Genomic DNA, 18,050 nt, shown 5'->3' on the forward strand with positions numbered 1-18,050 from the left:
TATCAACTTTTCATCATAAATTATGAACCAATTACAAACATATTGTGGAGGATATTTCCATTTAATTTGTTTATTTTATTAAGCAGGCTATAAGCATCAGAATAGTTGTGACTTACTCAGAAGTTGCTGAATTATCTGTCTCATACCTTTGCTAGATAAATTTCATTAGCTTTTGACCAGATTGTCTAGTTTGTATCTCATGGGGAAAAGCAAAAGACATGATCCATCTTGCACTGGTGAATTATGCCTTGTGCTGGCAGCCCATGAAGGAGCAGTGATGGTGGTCACAGAGATGTCTGTGCGCCAGATGATCCAAACTTGTCATCTAAAGGATACAAGGCTTCAGTCTGTAAGGTAGGCAGAATGAGAAGAGAAAATCAAATCAAGTAAAAGAAAAAGATCTTCAAAATTCCATTACACCTTATTTACTGTATATGCAATCTCTCTAACAATATATAAATACATACAGAAATACATATACTTTAAAAATCTTCATCAATGAGCACAGTTTTAAAGGTGAAAAACAAGAAGACTTTTTTCCCCATTGATCCTCCTTTGCTAAAGTACATGATTTAATAAGTTATTAAGCAGAATTTTGGCATAAACAGAACAGGTGTATTTCAAAAGATTATCAGATTTTAAAAGCTGTACAACATGCTATTTTAATTATTTCCTTATAATTACCAACAAGAAAGCTTTATGTGGTTTTAGTATTTTCAACTCAGCTATGAAACATACACTGGAGAAAAAAACACTTCTGGCTTTAAAATGACAGTGTAGCTATGTCGCCGAGACTTTAGGCATATTCAACTCCTAAATTGTGAAAGCCATTCTACTGTGGCTAATTCATCCTGAAATATTCAAAACTGCTTCTGCAGGCTAACTTTGCTCAGTATTGTTTTTGCTTTCATTTTAATTAAATAATACAGTTGCACTTCCAGATGCGATGAGAAATGCGTAAAAAAGAAATATGCTTTTAACTATCTAATACTTGGTGAAAGTAAAGAGTTTCTCCATATACTTTATGGGGTGGCATGGCAGCATGGTAGTACAACACTTTATGGTACAGGTGCCCTGGGTTCAATTCCCTCACTGCCTGTAAGGAGTCTGTAAACTCTTGGGTGCACGGGTTTCCTCTCACAGTCCAAAGACATACAGATCAATTGGTTCATTGGTCATTGTAAATTGACCTACAATTAGGCCCAGATTAAATCAGGGGATTGTTGGGCAGCACAGCTTAAATGCCAGGAAGGCATACTCCATGCTGTCTCTCAATAAATGAATACAGTCAGAGTGACATTGTACTTTAAATAGATACCTTAACTGAAAAAAATCTTTCATAAAATATTTCAATTTAGGATTTATGAATAAAGTGCTTCAAATCTGATGAAATGTTAAATTTAATATTTTGCAACCAGACTATACTGTTCTGATTAAATGAATTTGAGTAAATATATTTTTATACATGAAGTTGGGGGATATCACTGAAACCTATAAAATGTTGAAAAGCTGAGATAGAATTGATGTGGAGAGGATGTTTCCTATAGTGGAAGAGTCTAGGACCAGAGGGCACAGCCTCTGAAGAGAGGGATGTTCATTTAGAACAGAGATGAGGAAAAATTTATTTAGCCAGAGTGTGGTAAATCTGTGGAATTAATTGCCATAGTTGACTGTGGAGGCCAGGTTATTGGAAGTGTTGTAATGTGAGTATTATTAAAAGTAAGTTAATACTAATCGGGAAGCTGTTGGTAGCAAGAGGCGGGATCCGGGATTGGCAGGGTCTTTACTTCCGCTCTTTTTACTCCCAGTATGCATTGTATATAGTTCCTCCACCCAGGCCGCACGAGGTACCTGGAAGCCTCTGTATTGTAAATATCATTTGCCGTCCCAGATAAAGATGCTCTTTTGGCCATCAAGTTGTCAAGTGGTCTTTTTGTAAAGTAGAAGTTACCATATATTTTTGGCGATGAGGTAAACTAGTTTTGTGGACGGGTCGGCCCCGTTTTCGATCAGGCGATCAGATGTGAGCAGGCGAGGAGCCTCGTGTTCGGATGGCTTTGTTTGGTACGGTCGGTGTGTTCGACGAGCAAATCGAGGAGTGGCCGGAGTACGAGGAAAGGTTGGGCCACTTTCTCTGTGCTAATGGAATTACTGAGGAGGCTAAGAAGCACTCTATTCTCCTGAGCATGTGTGGGGCAAGGACGTACAAGCTGATACGGAACTTAGCTACACCGCGGAAACCAGGAGAAATTCCATACGACGAACTGGTCAAGCTCGTGGGGAACCACCACAATCTGAAGCCTTCGGTGATAGTTCAATGGTTCAAGTTTCACAGCCATGTCTGGAAGCCAGGTCAGTCTGTGGGTGATTTTGTAGCCGAGCTTCAGCAGCTGTCGGAGCATTGCAATTTCGGAGCCGTGTTGGATGACATGCTCCATGACAGATTAGTATGAGGCATTAATAATGCCGTCGTACAACACCACTTGTTGGGGGAAATCCAACCGTTGATTTTCAAGACAGCCCTAGAGATTGCTCAAGGCATGGAGTTGGCTGCTAATAATGCCAAGGATATACAGAAAGGATATGGGGGGGTTGCAGTCGACGGCAGTGCTCCAAGTCAGGAGGGAGACTGGTAAACAGGCAAGGCGGGTGGAATGTTTTTGGTGATGTTTTTGGTGTGGAGGAACGCACTATGCAAATGTTTGTAAATTCAAAGATACTGTCTGCCATGCTTGTAGCAAGAAGGGACATTTAATTAAAAAGTGCAGGAGCATAAAGGGTAAGGTTAAGCCTGGGCAGGGGAAAGCTCAACAGACTCTGGCAGCCACACACCACCTAGGAGAAGCAGACAAAGAGGCAGCGTGTGCCTACATGTTTGGGGTGGAAACGTACCACCTGAACCATACTATGCCACAGTCACTGTCAATGGAAAGGACATTAAGTTCGAGACTGATTCACGGGCTTCTGCATCGGTCATTAGTGAAGAGACCTACATGAGGACATGGGGATCCAACCTGCCTCCCATCAGACCATCTAAGCTCAAACTCAGGACCTATACGGGGCAGCCCATACCTCATTTAGGGGTGTTATATGTGGATATTTTGGCCGGGGGTCAGAAGGCTGAAGCCAGGCTGCTGATAGCTAAGGGCAGTGGGCCCAGTCTTCTGGGCCGCGATTGGCTTTGCAAAATCTGGCTCAACTGGCATGAATTTAAATATGCGCACATGACGGAAGAGCATGAGGTGCAGATGAAGTCGCTGATGGCAATGTGAGTGACAGACACAGTCCGGACACATTTGAGAGTGAGCTCACAGCACAGCTTGTGGCTCTTCAGCCTATTACAGGAGCAATTGACGTTACCCCCTCGGCACTGAAAGCCAGCACTCCACTTCTAGTACGGCGAAGCAGTGACCCAGCTCTTGTACCACCTGCCCAGTTACAACAAGGTGCATCTTAGCCTGATGATCCCACTAACAGGAACCTGCATGTGAAGCCAGTCGTAACAGTAGCAAATGGGGCACCCGCAGACAATGTAAGAACAGAAACTCCAGGACCACCAGACAAGCATTCAGAAAGCACTCTAAGTGATTTGACAAAGAAAGTAGAATTTTCTGGAGGCGGTGGCCCCCTGGGAATCCATGTGATGCCTTTTAACTCTACGCTGAGTGGAAGATTCCTTGGCCTGAGTATTCGTGGTATTGAAGAGAACAGCTGTTCAAGAAAAGAGAACCTGCTCCAGCAGAATAAATGTATCATCAAAATCAATGACTGTGATTTAATAGACAAGATCTTTGTTCAAGCACAAGAGGTTTTCCAAAACGCATTGTGATTTCCTGCTGTTGACCTCCAGATAGTTCCAAGTTATAACAAAGAACTCTATGAAAAATTTGCAATTGGGTCTATTCTGAGCCACGGTTCAAAAACCAAAGTTCCTTTTTCAGTGCGTTCCAAGCTAGGTGGCAAACCTGCTGATGCCGTTTATCCCAATAATGCTGAGAATAGCTTGCCACCGATTTCAAAGAAGCTTAGTAGTCCAAAACAGTTAAGGAACAATGGCCACTTAATGCATACCAGGAAAGCATGCCCACCAGTGACTTTGCTAGAGGGAGAGGCACTGGCAGAGGGGGCAGAATCCCCTGAAGAAGATGGACACTCTCACACAGACACACAGCCCCCTCTCGTGTCCCCAACACTCGATCCACCCAAAAAATCCTCACCAGCGGTGCCTGCTGTGTCACCGGGGGTAGTGCGTAGATCGCAGCGCCCTCACAAACCTCCTGACAGACTGAATCTTTGATTGGATAGTTTCTTTTGTTGTTAAATTGTATGTTGAATTTGCCATGGTTTTTTTTAGGTGTTTTTGTATTGATAACCTGTTGCTAATGATACCACTGTTTTTATTTCCCAGTTCTTCTATATTTGGGGAATGTTGGATTTTAAAGGGGGAGAAGTGTTGTAATGTGGGTATTATTAAAAGTAAGTTAATACCAATCGGGAAGCTGTTGGTAGCAAGAGGCGGGATCTGGGGTTGTCGGGGTCTTTACTTCTGCTCTTTTTACTCCCAGTATGCATTGTATATAGTTCCTCCACCCATGCCGCACGAGGTACCTGGAAGCCTCTGTATTGTAAATATCATTTGCCGTCCCAGATAAAGATGCTCTTTTGGCCATCAAGTTGTCAAGTGGTCTTTTTGTAAAGTAGAAGTTACCACAGGATGTATTTAAAGTGGAGGTTGATAGGTTCTTGATTAGTCAAGGTGTGAAAGGTTACAGGGAGATGGAAGAAGAATGGGGTTGAGAGGGATTTCAGTCATGAGGAAATGATGGAGCAGATTTGATGGGCTGAATGACCTAATTCTACTCCTATCTCTAATGGTCTTATATTTCAATGATACAAAATAATACACAAAAACTGGCAAAGCAAAACAGGCATGCAAAATGCTTCAAACAATACCGTATTAAACTAAAGCTACACTTCATAATCATCAAGTATTTGTAATCATAGGAAGTCGGCCTAATTTATGATCATGGGATTGCATGAGGATATTAATAGTAGGGATTCATTTTATACACAGGCTTGAATCACTAAACCATTGCAAATTACAAAGTTGAAGCTTTTTATAAATTGTGTGCAGAGGGGCTGACATTCAATAAAAATACTTTAACCTCAGATCAAAAAATCAAATACACTTGACATTTTTCTACAATACAAATGTAGTGTTCACATCTGTAATAGAAAACAAAAGAGTTATAATATTATAAAGTAAATAGTTTCTGCAAACACCCTAACCTCCATCTCTCTTTATCCTGAGTGTTTTTCACGACCATAGTTTCAACAATAAAACACATTTGCTTTAAAGAAAATTTAGTATTTTTAGAATTATTTTTATTACAATTGTTCTTAATGATTTTAAAGTTATTTTGTGTTTAACATATCCTTTAACAAAATGAAATTTTACTAATTATATAGGTCTGCATCATATTTAACAATCCTGTAAATAAAGGATTTTTAGTATTTAATTTGAATTTCTTTTCTTGCTGTTCAATACATTCCTTTCGATGAATGATGGCAGAGCACAGATTTCATCAAATCCAAGCTTCTTCAATTCATTTTCTTCCCATCTTTAAATACAGACAAATCATACCTCTTTAGATATAAAACAATCTGGAATATTTGGCTGCTGGAAGTATCCAATTTCAGAAGTCCAATATACTACAAATAAAGCTACTAAATTTCCTAAAAATATTTCTCAAATTGATCATAGAAATTTGGTACCTGGTGTGGTACTACTTTGTATATAATGAGGTAGAGGTAACACTATTGCAAAGAAGCTTGCTGGGACGTAGAACCAGGAGCTAGAATCCATTTTCCCATTGAAATGTTTTAAAGAGATGGTCTATAAGGCATCCACAGAATACTAAATCCTCAATTGATTGCTTCCCAAGTAAACAAGTCACAGTATTTTTTTAACCTACATAGGAGAGGTAAATGAATAAACAAATTTGTTCTTACTTACCTCAGCTACATAAATACACATTTATATGTAATAGCATTAGCAGTTCCTTCCCATTGTGTATCAGCTGTTCAGGGCACTGTTTAACTGAAGGACAGGAAATATATAAAATGCGAAGGAGGGTTAAATTATCTTAACTTCTTCCACCATTTCCATGTTGCTTCACAACATCAGTTAGTAAATTCTGTTTCAATAACTGCTTAAATTTACGTTTCTGCTTGGAATTCACTACAAAACTGGTATTCACCAATAATATGTATCTTAATTGTGATTTTTGACTGACATTCAGTACAGTTTCTGGAACAATTCCAATCTAATTGCAGTAAAATAAATTAGAATCAGGTTTATCATCACTGGCATGCATCGTTAAATTTCTTAACTTAGCAATAGCAGTACAATGCAATACTTGATAATATAGAAAGAAAAATAAATAGATAAATAAATAAAATAAATCACAGTAAGCATAAGTTAAAATAAAAATAGTGCAAAAAAGAAATATTAAAAAAGTGAGGTAGTGTTCATGGGTTCAATGTCCATTTAGGAAATGGATGGCAGAGGGGAAGAAGCTATTCCTGAATCACTGAGTGTGTGCCTTCAGGCTTCTGTACCTCCTTCCTGATGGTAGCAATGAAAAGAGGGCATATCCTGGTGGTGGGAGTCCTTAATGATGGACACCGCCTTTCTGAGGCACCACTCTTCGACGTTGTCTTGGATACTATGGAGCTAGTGCCCGTGATGGAGCTGACTATTTTTACAACTTAAAAGTGCTATTTTATTTGTCATACAAGCAATTTGCTAGCATTAATGAGTAAACAATTCTTTGATTAATGTTATTCATATTTCCTACAAACTTTTTTCTCAACAGTTTAAGTTCTCCTTGTTCCTAAAGTCAAGAGATTCTGCAGATGCTGGAAATCCGGAGTAGTGCTCACAAGATGGTGGAGGAACTGAGCAAGTCAGGCAACATCTATGGAAAAGAATATATAGTCGATGTTTAAGGCCGTGATCCTTCATCAGGACTCACGAAGGGTCCTGAGGGTCTCAGCCTGAAATGTCGGCTGTATATACCTTTCTATAAATGCTGTGTGAAGCTTGTTTAACATAATTTGTTTTATTATTTGAATGATACTGCAAAAACTGAAATGTCAATTCAAGCTAACCAGAAATAATATGTAATAAAATTGTTTCCATTGATTTTTGTAAATTCTCTGAGAATATTGATTTTTCTTTTCAAACTTTTTTTCTAGTAGTTTTCTAAAGCTTAATCATTATGATTTAACTGATACACAATTAGTAGAGTAACAAGTACTCAGATTTAGGAAATATATTGAGTATGGCTGTATCATACATGATCATGTCTGCAATGAAGTTTTAAATGACAATAAAAATTCAGATGGCAGGGAACTTGATGTGAAAAAAATATACGATTCAAACATGGTTGAGATGATAAATTATGAAGAAAAGAAAAGCTATTTCCTCGCAATTCATTGTGTCAGTAACACTCACATTATTTTGTGCTTCAGAGCTTTGCTCTGCCTCCAAAATTCATTCTATTGGTAATAGGTTCTATATACTGCATTTAGTGTACACAACTGGGATGAATTTCCAATTATCCATTTGCTGCAAAGTTTAAAAAAAAACAGCCAGCTTCTGTGATAGAGAAAACGTTGAATCATCAGTATTCTGCTGAAATGAAGCATCTTGTTCCATATCTTTTAGTGAGTGTAGTTAAGCACAGAAATCTGGATCTTGTTCTGATATATCCAGCTCCTCCACAAACCTTGTTGAACCAATACCATGCTAATAGATTTCCCGTCCAAAGCACATGGGGGCATGAGCTTGCAATACTCAATACCATTTGCTCATTAAAATGTCAACCAAACGACCTCCCTAGCCCTAAAATTTATACAGCTCTGAACATTCATTTCTTTAGTATATTGTTTCTTCAGATATTGAAAACAGTATTTGTTTTGGCTTTAGCTTTCTATCTCTTAATCCCTTTCTTTCCTTTTTTAAAATTTCTCTTTATGCGTGTAATTTTGCACTGAACAAATGCAAAGTTCTAGCTGGCGCTCTAACCAGCTAGAGTATCACCATCTGGAAGGAGGGGGCGGGGCTACTGCACAGGGTCACAAGAAGCGACAGAAATTTGTGAACTCAGTCTGCCCCATCATGGGCACTAGCCTCTGTAGCATTCAGGACACCTTCAAGGAGCAGTGCCTCAAAAAGGTGGCATCAATCATTAAGGACCTGTTCTCATGGTTACCATCAGGGAGGAGGTACGGGAGCCTGAAGGCAAACACTCAACAATTCAGGAACTGTTTCTTTCCCTCTGTCATCAGATTTCTGAATGGACATTGAACCCATGAACACCGCCTCACTACTATTCTTGCACTGCTTAATTTAACTATTATATATATTACTGTAATTCAGTTTTTATTATTATGCATTGCAATGTTCTGCTGTTGCATAACAACAAATTTTACGATGTATGCTGGTGATATTAAACCTGATTCTGATTCAGATTCTTAACAAATTCATACTTCTGCCTTATATCTTATGTGACACCTGAAGATGCTTCAAGGCTGAGTGCCTAGAGAGTAAATGTTTAGTTTCTCTCTTTCCTACATCAAAAGGCAGCAAATTGTTGTTCATAACTGCAGAGAAAGTTGGGGGCAGCTGTAAATATAATAAAATTGAAATATGCTTATTTTACTGTTAACCACAAAATCTGAACCATTTCCCATTTTATTATCTCTAATGAATAGCAATTTATTTTGACAATATTTTAAGGACTGTGAGTCTATTAGCTTAACAAATTGTAAATTACTTTTAACAATGTAATGAGAAATGCTTTCAAAGCTGGATCGCCCAAAATATTGAATATTCTTCACTTTAGATCGTTTCTAAAAAATCCTGCTGGCTCAAAGTTCGTTATATTTTATAAGCAAACTTTTACGAATGAGCAATCTTAGTAGAGCATAGAAGAAAATTTGGAGGGGAGGCAGATATATTTTACCAATGCTGAATAATGTAAAAGATAGAAAGACAAACTATTTTCAAGTTACAGTTTTAACCTAACCTGTCCTATCTATGGTAAAACCGGCTTTGCAAATTAAGTTGACTATGTGTTAAATGGGAGGTATCTTCAGTTCAATCCCATTCATGTTCTGTAGATTTGTCGAGAATGCCCAGAAGAAAATATACTTCAGGGTTGTATATGGTGTCATATACGTACTTTAATAATAAATTTACTTTGACCTTTGACCCTTGAATCAGTCTCCTGATAGCCAGATTAAGATAAAATTGTCAGGGCACAATTAACAAGTAAAAACATCACTTTAGCACATTTCATTACAGTACATATGTAGACAGGCTCTTTTTCACCACTGTGCTTAGAAGTATGGTAAAAATAAATGGAGTTTCTTTTACAAAATGGAAGATCTGAGCATATCTTTGCACTCAGGGTAGTGAAGTACAAGTGCAGATCTGTGATAACTGCTCATATCTAATTGCAGATTTTTCTGTAAAATGATCAGTTTTACAACCCAGTCAACAGAATTCTACATGAGCGCTGTCTACATGGAATGGAACATTGCTTTACCCATCTGTCCTGTTGCTAGGGTAATTACTAATGGAATCCTACTTATGGGCTGTATTTCAATGGTTTGTAGTATTATTACATTTTAATCTAAAATTGGAAGGAGTGGCTTTTGAACTAATCAGGCTTGTTGCTGATAGGAACTCACAAAACAAACGGTAGAGTTTGTTTTAGTTTCATTACATGGCCGCTGTTTCAAGGCCTTCAGATGAAAGCTGCTTACCGTGGGGCTGAGTGTGCTAACCAAGCCCATACCTCAAGATTGCCACCCCCATCCATCCCTGGGCTGCTCCTGTGGCCATGCTAATCTTTGTAGCAGCCTGTCTCTCATCCTACAAACTTTTGTAGTTTTCAAGTGAAAACTTGGCCGCAGGCATCAAATCCTAAGGCACCCCATTTCATATCTCTACCTCTTCTATCACCAGAAAATTCTGAATGGCTTCTGACAGTTTATGTTTCAAAGGCCTCTTCAGCTAGCTCTATGTTGTGTCATAGACATATAAAACATGCTCAAAAACGTATGCTTTAGTCACTTCATGTTACTTGATGTCACTTTAGCTACCTGATGTAAATTTATTCAAAATATTAATGTTAATAAAAATAAATAAAGAAAAAACAATCTACTAACCTTTCCCATCAAAGAGCACTGACGTAAAACAAGGAGTCAGATATGAAGTGTATCTGATCACAATCTATAGACTTGATGGTGACTCCTGGGACAGAGCATGAGGTCAGATGTGCCAACAACTGACCTCCAGTATGTTCTTCCTTCTTCACTGCAATGCACAAGCATAGGAATCATGAATATGCTGACCAATCAGGATCTCCTGATGGGAGACTCTCTCCTGGATCACAACCATTTCAGGCCAATTCATCTCAGTTGGGTCAATTTGAACTGCAGTCAAGTAAAGCAAAAAATGTTGGTACAACAGCATTATATTAATATTTTTATAAATCATAAAAAGTTGAACTTTTTGTCCCAAAAAACATTTCATAAAAATTTTAATGGATTTAATTCTGAAATGCAAGTCTAATTCTGTAGATCATGAATTAAAATTCCATTGGGTAAATTTATCAACTTACTCTGCTTGATGACGAGTTCTCAACTTAATTACAAATAGATTCAAAATTTGAATCGAATTAAATAGTGAATATACAGGGTCAAATGTGGATTTGTGCTATTACAGTTCCTTTTAATTAAGGTTATTGGCAAGTCTAGTAACAAATAAATGATTCTGGACACCAATGCAGGAACCGGAATATGACAACCAGCTTATAATTCATCTTGGATGGAACTCAAAATATTAAAAAATTATGTTTGTGCGAGTGCAATATACATTGGATTTATATCAGACCAAGATAGCCAGGAGCAGAACAATTCATGACAATATTCATGCAGTATATGTTAAAACTAATATTCAATTAAATGTTTTAATTCAGAATAGAAGTGCAACACTAAAGAAACAGATTTCACTTGACAAAACAATTTGTTTGGATGCAACTTTGAATATTTTTGGATCAAATACCATTCTTTTTATAATTTAACACACACACACACCTGGATTTCCCAATTTCAAAATGAACATTGAGGCTATTTATACGTAAAGGTGAGAAACCGGAGACCCCGTACACATGAACGTCTATTCACTGACCGCAGACAGTAGAGGGGAAGCTCCACATTTTTAACGGTCCTGCCAGGCAGAGAATCATTAAAAGTGTGTGATGAATTACAAAGACACAAGGTGTTCAATGGCCACCTGTCCCATTAATTCTCAGTTAAAGTTGCATTGACAAGAAAATAAGTGCATGTCTATGAAAAGCACAAATGCCAGGGCACCTGAACAAGATAGGATGGCATAGTGGTGCAGCAATTAATGCACACGTCTCCGTGCTTTATAACACAGGTTCAATCCTGACCTTGAGTGCTGTCTGGTATAGATTTTCCACTTTCTCTTTGTGATTCATGGGCTTTCTCTGGATGCTTTGGCTTCCGTCCACTTGCTGGTTGGTAAATGGCTAACTCAATCACTGTAAGTTACTCCATATTAATGGTAAAAAGAGGCAAAATGGTAATTAGAGGGCACACGTAAGAGAGAATAAGTGATAATAGAGATGCAAGAAAATGGGGGGGGGGGGGGGGGAGGTGACGGTGGTGAGTAAGATTTAAATACATTGCTTGCCTGGAAGTGTCAGGTGGAAGATATGATTATCACAGGAACTTTGGCAAGGGTATCACTGGAGTGGGTAGGTAAGTCAAATTAACTTGATTCAGCATGAGGTTAAGAAATAGACACAATATCTATACTTGTGCCTTTTTGTAAAAGGGGCGCAGAAGAAAGCAAAAATATAGATCCCAATGAGAAGAAAATGAAAGAATTATTAATTCCAGCTTCAGATTTACCCCTTGCCTTTCCACCCATATAAAAATTGAGAACATACAAATATCCCAAAATATTTTGTGCAAATATTTTAAAGACATTCTATTCACTATTTTGCATAAAGAAAGATCTCAACAGAATATATTAAACGATGACTGCTTCAGCTGGTAAATAATATTTTTATATAAATGCACATTCCCATAAAAGAGCTGATTTTGTTTGTTTGAATATTACCTTCATTTCTCCTTTCCATGTCTCTAGCATCAAATCACATTTGCAAAAGGAAGATTTATTTTTTAAAAAATGTCATCAAAATATAAAATTATTCCACATTTACCCAAACTTCATTTCAGAGGAAGATGAAGTTGCATGATTATGCAGATCAGACCGGCAAAACTTTTTTTGTGATTTTAATTGTGAATTTTGTTCAACTAATCTTTGAATCAGAATCAGAATCAGGTTTAATATCATTGGCATATGTCATGTAATTTCTTAACTTTGCAGCAGCAGTACAATGCAATACATGATAGACATAGAAAAATACTGAATTACAGTAAGTATTTAAAGTGCCTATAAAAAGTACTCACACACTTTGGAAGTGTTCATGTTTCATTGTTTTACAACATTGAATCACAGTGGATTTAATTTGGTTTTTCTGACACTGAGCAACAGGAAAAGACTCTTTTGTGTCAAAGTGAAAGCAGATCTCTACAAAGTAATCTAAATTAATTACAAATATAAGACACAAAATAATTGATTGCATAAGAATTCACCCCTTTCAAGATGACACGCCAAATTATCACTGGTGCAGCCAGTTGGTTTTAGAACATGCATAATTAGTTAAATGGAGATTTGTTTTTGGAGACCCGTGTGCAGTCAAGGTGTTTCAATTGAGTGTAGTAAAAATACACCTGTATCTGGAAGGTCCAACCGCTGGTGAGTCAGTATCCTGGCAGAAACTACACCGTGAAGACAAAAGAACACTCTAAGCAACTCCATGGAAAGGTTGTTGAGAAGTACAGCAGGAGATGGATACAAGAAAATTTCCAAGTCACTGAATATCCCTTGGAATACAATTGTCAATCATTAAGAAATGGAAAGCATATGGCACAGCTGTAATCAGCCTAGAGCAGGCCATCCTCAAAAACTGAGTGACTGTGCACAAAGGGGACTAGTGAGGGAGGCCATCAAGAGACCTATGACAACTATGGAGGAGTTACAAGCTTCAGTGGCTGAGATGGGAGAGACTGCAGATACAACAACTGTTGCCCGGGTGCTTCACCAGTCGCAGTTTTTGGGGAGTGGCAAAGGGAAAGCCACTGTTTAAAAAACTCTCACGAAATCTCAGCTAGAGTTTACCAGAAGCTATATGGGAGATGGAAGTCAACTGGAAGAAGGTTCTATGACATGATGAAGCCAAAACCAAACCAGATTAAGTGCTATGTTTGGCCAGACACTGCATATCATCAAAGACACACCACGTCTGCCGTGAAGCTGCATCATGCTGTGGGGATGCTTCACTGCAGCAGGCCCTGGAAGGCTTGTGAAGGTAGAGGATAAAATAAATGCAGCAAAATACAGGGAAATCCTGCAGGAAATTCTGATGCAGTCTGCAAGAGAACAGTAAACCATGAAACTTCGGTGGGGGGTGCGGTGAGTACTTTTTATCAGCACTGTATATGCAAATTAAATAGTTACATTAAAATAAGTAGTGCAAGAACAGAAACAAATAAAACATAGTGATGTAGTTTTCATGGGTTCAATGTCCATTTAGAAATCAGATGGAGAGGGAAAGCAGCTGTTCCTGAATTGCTGAGTGTGTGCCTTCAGGGTTCTGTACCTCTTTCCTGATGGTAAAATGGGAAGAGGAAATGTGCTGGGTGGTGGGTGTCCTTAATGATGGATGACACTGTTCTTTGAAGATGTCTTGTATTCTAGGGAGACTCTTAGCCATGATGGAGCTGACCAATTTTACTACTTTGTAAAAGTAGTACCACGTTAAAGCAAACTTTGTACCATGTTAAAGCAAACTTTGTACCACGTTAAAGCAAACTTTGTACCACGTTAAAGCAAACTTCTGGACGTTAGATGTTTACTATGAGGGGACTTCACGCGGGTCCACTGCGTGAGTAGAAAAAGGCAGGAGCGGATCACAGCAGCTTGCTTGAGCTCTGACCAGCAACCAGTTCCAGGATGGTTGTTGCTTCCCAGGTGTCAGGCTCCGGAACATCTCAGCTGAGTCCTTAGCAACCATAAGTGGGATGGTGAACAGCCAGAGATCATGGTGCCAATGACATGGGCAAGACGAGTGTCAAAGCTCTGCATAGGGAGTTCAGGGAGTCATGTGCTAAGTTAAAGGGCAGGACCTGCAGAGCTGTGATCTCAGGATTGCTACCCATACCACATGTTAGTGAGGCCAGAACTAGAAAGCTCATACAGTTTAAAATGTGGCTAAGGAGTTGGTGTAGGAGGGAGGGCATAAGAATTTTGGATCATTGAGCTCTCTTCCAGGGAAGGTGGGGACTGTACAGAAGGGAAAGTTTGCACGTGGACTGGAGGGGGGACTAAAATCCTACTGGGAAGGCTTGTTAATGCTGCATGGAGGGGTTTAAACTAGAGTTTCAGGGGAATGGGAACCAGAGTGCCAGAACAGTTAATGGAGAGGTTGTGGAGGCAGATGCTGGTAAGACCTCAGACAGAACCAAAAAGTTGAGCATGGTGTGACTAGTGTTCTGAGCAGCATATATTGCAATGCCAGACGTATCGTAGGAAAGGCAAATGAGCACAGAGCTGGATAAGCACCTGAAATTATGAATTTGTAGCTTCCAGTAAGACTTGGTTGAAGTAGCAGCAGGACTGGCAACTCAATATTCTGGGGTTCCGTTGTTTTAGACATGACAGAGCAGGAGGGATTAAAGGAGAAGGGGTGGTGTTGCTAGTCAGGACAGACTGGAGAACCAGACTAGTGAGGCATTATGGGAGGAACTGAGAAATAAGAAAGGTATCACCATGTTAATGGGGCTATATTACAGACCACCCAACAGTCCGAGGGATTTAGAGGAACAAATTCGTAAAGAGATCATTTTAGTAAGGTTGTTTTAGTAGGTTATTTTAACTTTCCACATATTCACTGGGAATCCCATACTGTAAAAGAACTAGATGGTATAGTGTTTGTTGAATGTCTTCAGGGCAGTTTCCTTCATCAGTACAAAGACATTCTAACGAGAGAAAATGCGATACTGGAACTGCTATGACGGAATGAGACCGGGCAGGTGTCAGAAGTTTGTATTAGGGAAACGCTTTGTATCCAGTGACCACAATCCCAATAGCTTCAAAGTAAATATGCAAAAAGATAGGTTTGGTCTGCAGCTTGAGATTCGAAATTGGAGAAGGGCCAATTTTGTTGGTATCAGATATGATCCGGCAACTGTGATTGGGACAGGTATTTTCTAGCAAAGGTGTACTTGGAAGGTAGGAGCCCTTCAAAAACAAAATTTTGAGAGTACAAAGCTTGTATGTCCCTGTCAGTGTAAAAGGTAAAGATAACAAATATAGGGAACTTTGATTTTCGAAAAATACTGAGGCCCTGGCTCAGAGAAAAAAGGAGGTTCATAGCAGGTATAGGCAAGCAGGAACAAATGAGGTGCTTGCGGAGTGTAAGAAATGCAAGAGAACACTCAATAAAGAAATCAGGAAGGCTAAACGAAAGCATGAAGTTGCTCTAGCAGACAAGCTGATTCTACAGATATGTTAAGAGGAAAGGATTGCAAGGGAAATAATCTATGTGGAGCCAGAACAACTAGGGGAGATCTTAAATGAATTCATTGCATCTGCATTTACTCCAGAGATGGACACAGTCTATAGACGTGAGGAAAACGGTTTCAACATTATGGACACTGGACCGATTACAGAGGAGGAGGTGTTTGCTATCCTGAGTCAAATCACGGTGGATAAATCCCCAGAGCCTGATGAGGTGTTCCCTTGGCCCTATGAAGGCAAGTGCAGAAATTGCTGGGGCCCGAGAGAGATATTTAAATCATTCTTAGTGACAGGGAAGTTCTAAAGGATTGAAGGATAGTCAATGTTGTTCCATTGTCTAAAATGGTTCGAAGCATAAACCAGGAAATTATAGGCCAGTGTATCTGCCATGAGTTGTGAGAAAATTCTTGGAAGGTATTCTAAGGGACCGGATCTACACTGTAAGTGGACAGACATGGCCTGATTAAGGCTAGTCGACATGGCTTCATGTGTGGAAGATCATGTCTAACCAATCTTATAGCATGTTTCAAGGAAGTTACCAGGAAAGGGGATGTAGGCAAGGCAGTGGATGTTGCCTCTGTGGATTTTAGTAAGGCATTTGATAAGGTTCCGCATGGCAGGATGGTCAAGAAGGTTCAGGTGCTCGGTATTCAGGCTGAGGTCGTAAGTTGGAATGGACATTGGCTTTGTGGAAGAAGCCAGAGAGTGGTCGCAGATGGTCCCCTCTCTGACTGAGGCCTGTGACTAGTAGTGTGCCACAGGGATCGGTGCTGGGTCCATTGTTATTTGTTATCTATATCAATTACCTGGATGATAATGTGGTAAATTGGATCAGCAAATCTGTGATGAGACCAAGATTGGGGTGTAGTGGACAATGAGGAACACTATCATGGCTTACAGTGGGATCTGCATCAGCTGGAAAAATGGGCTGAAAAATGGCTGATGAAATTTAATGCAGACAGGCGTGAGATTTTATACTTAGGTAGGACCAACCAGGGCAGGTCTTATAAAGTAAACGACAGGGCACTGAAGAGTGTTGTAGAACAAAGGGATCTGGGAATACAGGTCCATAATTTGTTGAAAGTGGAGTCACCGGTAGATTTGGTTGGAATAAAGGCTTTGGGCACATTGGCCTTCATAAATCACTGTATCGAATACAGGAGATGGGATGTTATGTTGAAGTTGTATAGGGTGTTGGTGAGGCCTAATCTAGGGTATTATGTGCTGTTTTGGTCGCTTACCATCAGGAAGGATGTAAGCAAGGTAGAAAAAGTACAGAGAAAATTTACAAGGATGTTGTCGGGCCTGGAGGACCTGAGTTATAAGAAACTGCATATTGAAATCCCCATGCCTGTATTCTTCAGAACATAGAAGTCTGAGAGGAGATTTGATAGTGGTATACAAAATAATGAGGGATATTGAAATATAGAAACTTAGAAAACCTACAGCACAATACAGGCCTTTCGGCCCACAATGCTGTGCCGAAAATGTACTTACTTAGAAATTACCGGGGGTTAACCATTGCCTTCTATTTTTCTAAGCTCCATGTAGCCATCCAGGAGACTCTTAAAGGACCCTATCGTTTCCGCCTCCACCACCATCGCCAGCAGCCTACTCCACGCACTCACCACTCTCTGTGTAAAAAACTTACGCCTGACAGCTTCTTTGTACCTACCTCCAAACACCTTAAAACTATGCCCTCTTGTGCTAGTCATTTCAACCCTGGGAAAAAAAACCTCTGACTATCCACACAATCAATGTCTCTCATGATCTTATACACCTCTTTCAGGTCACCTCTCAACCTCTGCCGCTCCAAGGAGAAAAGCTGGAATTCACTCAACCGGTTTTCATAAGGCATACTCCCTAATCCAGGCAACATCCTTGTAAATCTCCTTTGCACCCCTTCTATGGTTTCCACATCCTTCCTGTAAGGAGGCGACCAGAATTGAGCACAGTATTCCAAATGGGGTCTGTCCAGGGTCCTATATAGCTGCAACATTACCTCTTGGCTCTTAAGCTCAATCCCACAGTTGATGAAGGCCAATGCACTGTATGCTTTCTTAACCACAGAGTCAACCTGTGCAGCAGCTTTGAATGCCCTATGGACTCGGACCTCAAGATCCCTCTGATCCTCCACACTGCCAAGAGTCTTACCCTTAATACTATATTCTGCCATCATATTTGACCTACCAAAATGAACCACCTCACACTTATCTGGGTTGAACTCTATCTGCCACTTCGCAGCCTAGTTTTGCATCCTATCAATGTCCCGCTGTAACATCTGACAGCCCTCCACACT

The 18,050-nt window shown here is 39.5% G+C and overlaps 1 long non-coding RNA gene across 7 annotated transcripts in view; it reads right to left on the reverse strand.

Moving 5' to 3' along the window:
• Positions 1 to 18,050, reverse strand: part of LOC140740782 (uncharacterized) — a 177,627-nt gene that overhangs the window by 140,604 nt on the left and 18,973 nt on the right. For 4 of the 7 annotated variants that reach the window (XR_012101928.1, XR_012101927.1, XR_012101929.1 and 1 more), the window contains exons 2-4: positions 10,243 to 10,390; positions 6,017 to 6,100; positions 147 to 347 (exon numbers count right to left, since the gene is read on the reverse strand). This is a non-coding gene — a long non-coding RNA (uncharacterized lncRNA). Of the gene's footprint in view, positions 1 to 54; positions 348 to 6,016; positions 6,101 to 10,242; positions 10,391 to 18,050 lie in introns of those variants that run through there. The other 3 variants (XR_012101925.1, XR_012101926.1, XR_012101924.1) reach the window with 1 other exon arrangement.

Source organism: Hemitrygon akajei, chromosome 17 (assembly GCF_048418815.1).
Source record: "Hemitrygon akajei chromosome 17, sHemAka1.3, whole genome shotgun sequence".
In the NCBI taxonomy this organism is placed as follows: Eukaryota; Metazoa; Chordata; class Chondrichthyes; order Myliobatiformes; family Dasyatidae; genus Hemitrygon; species Hemitrygon akajei.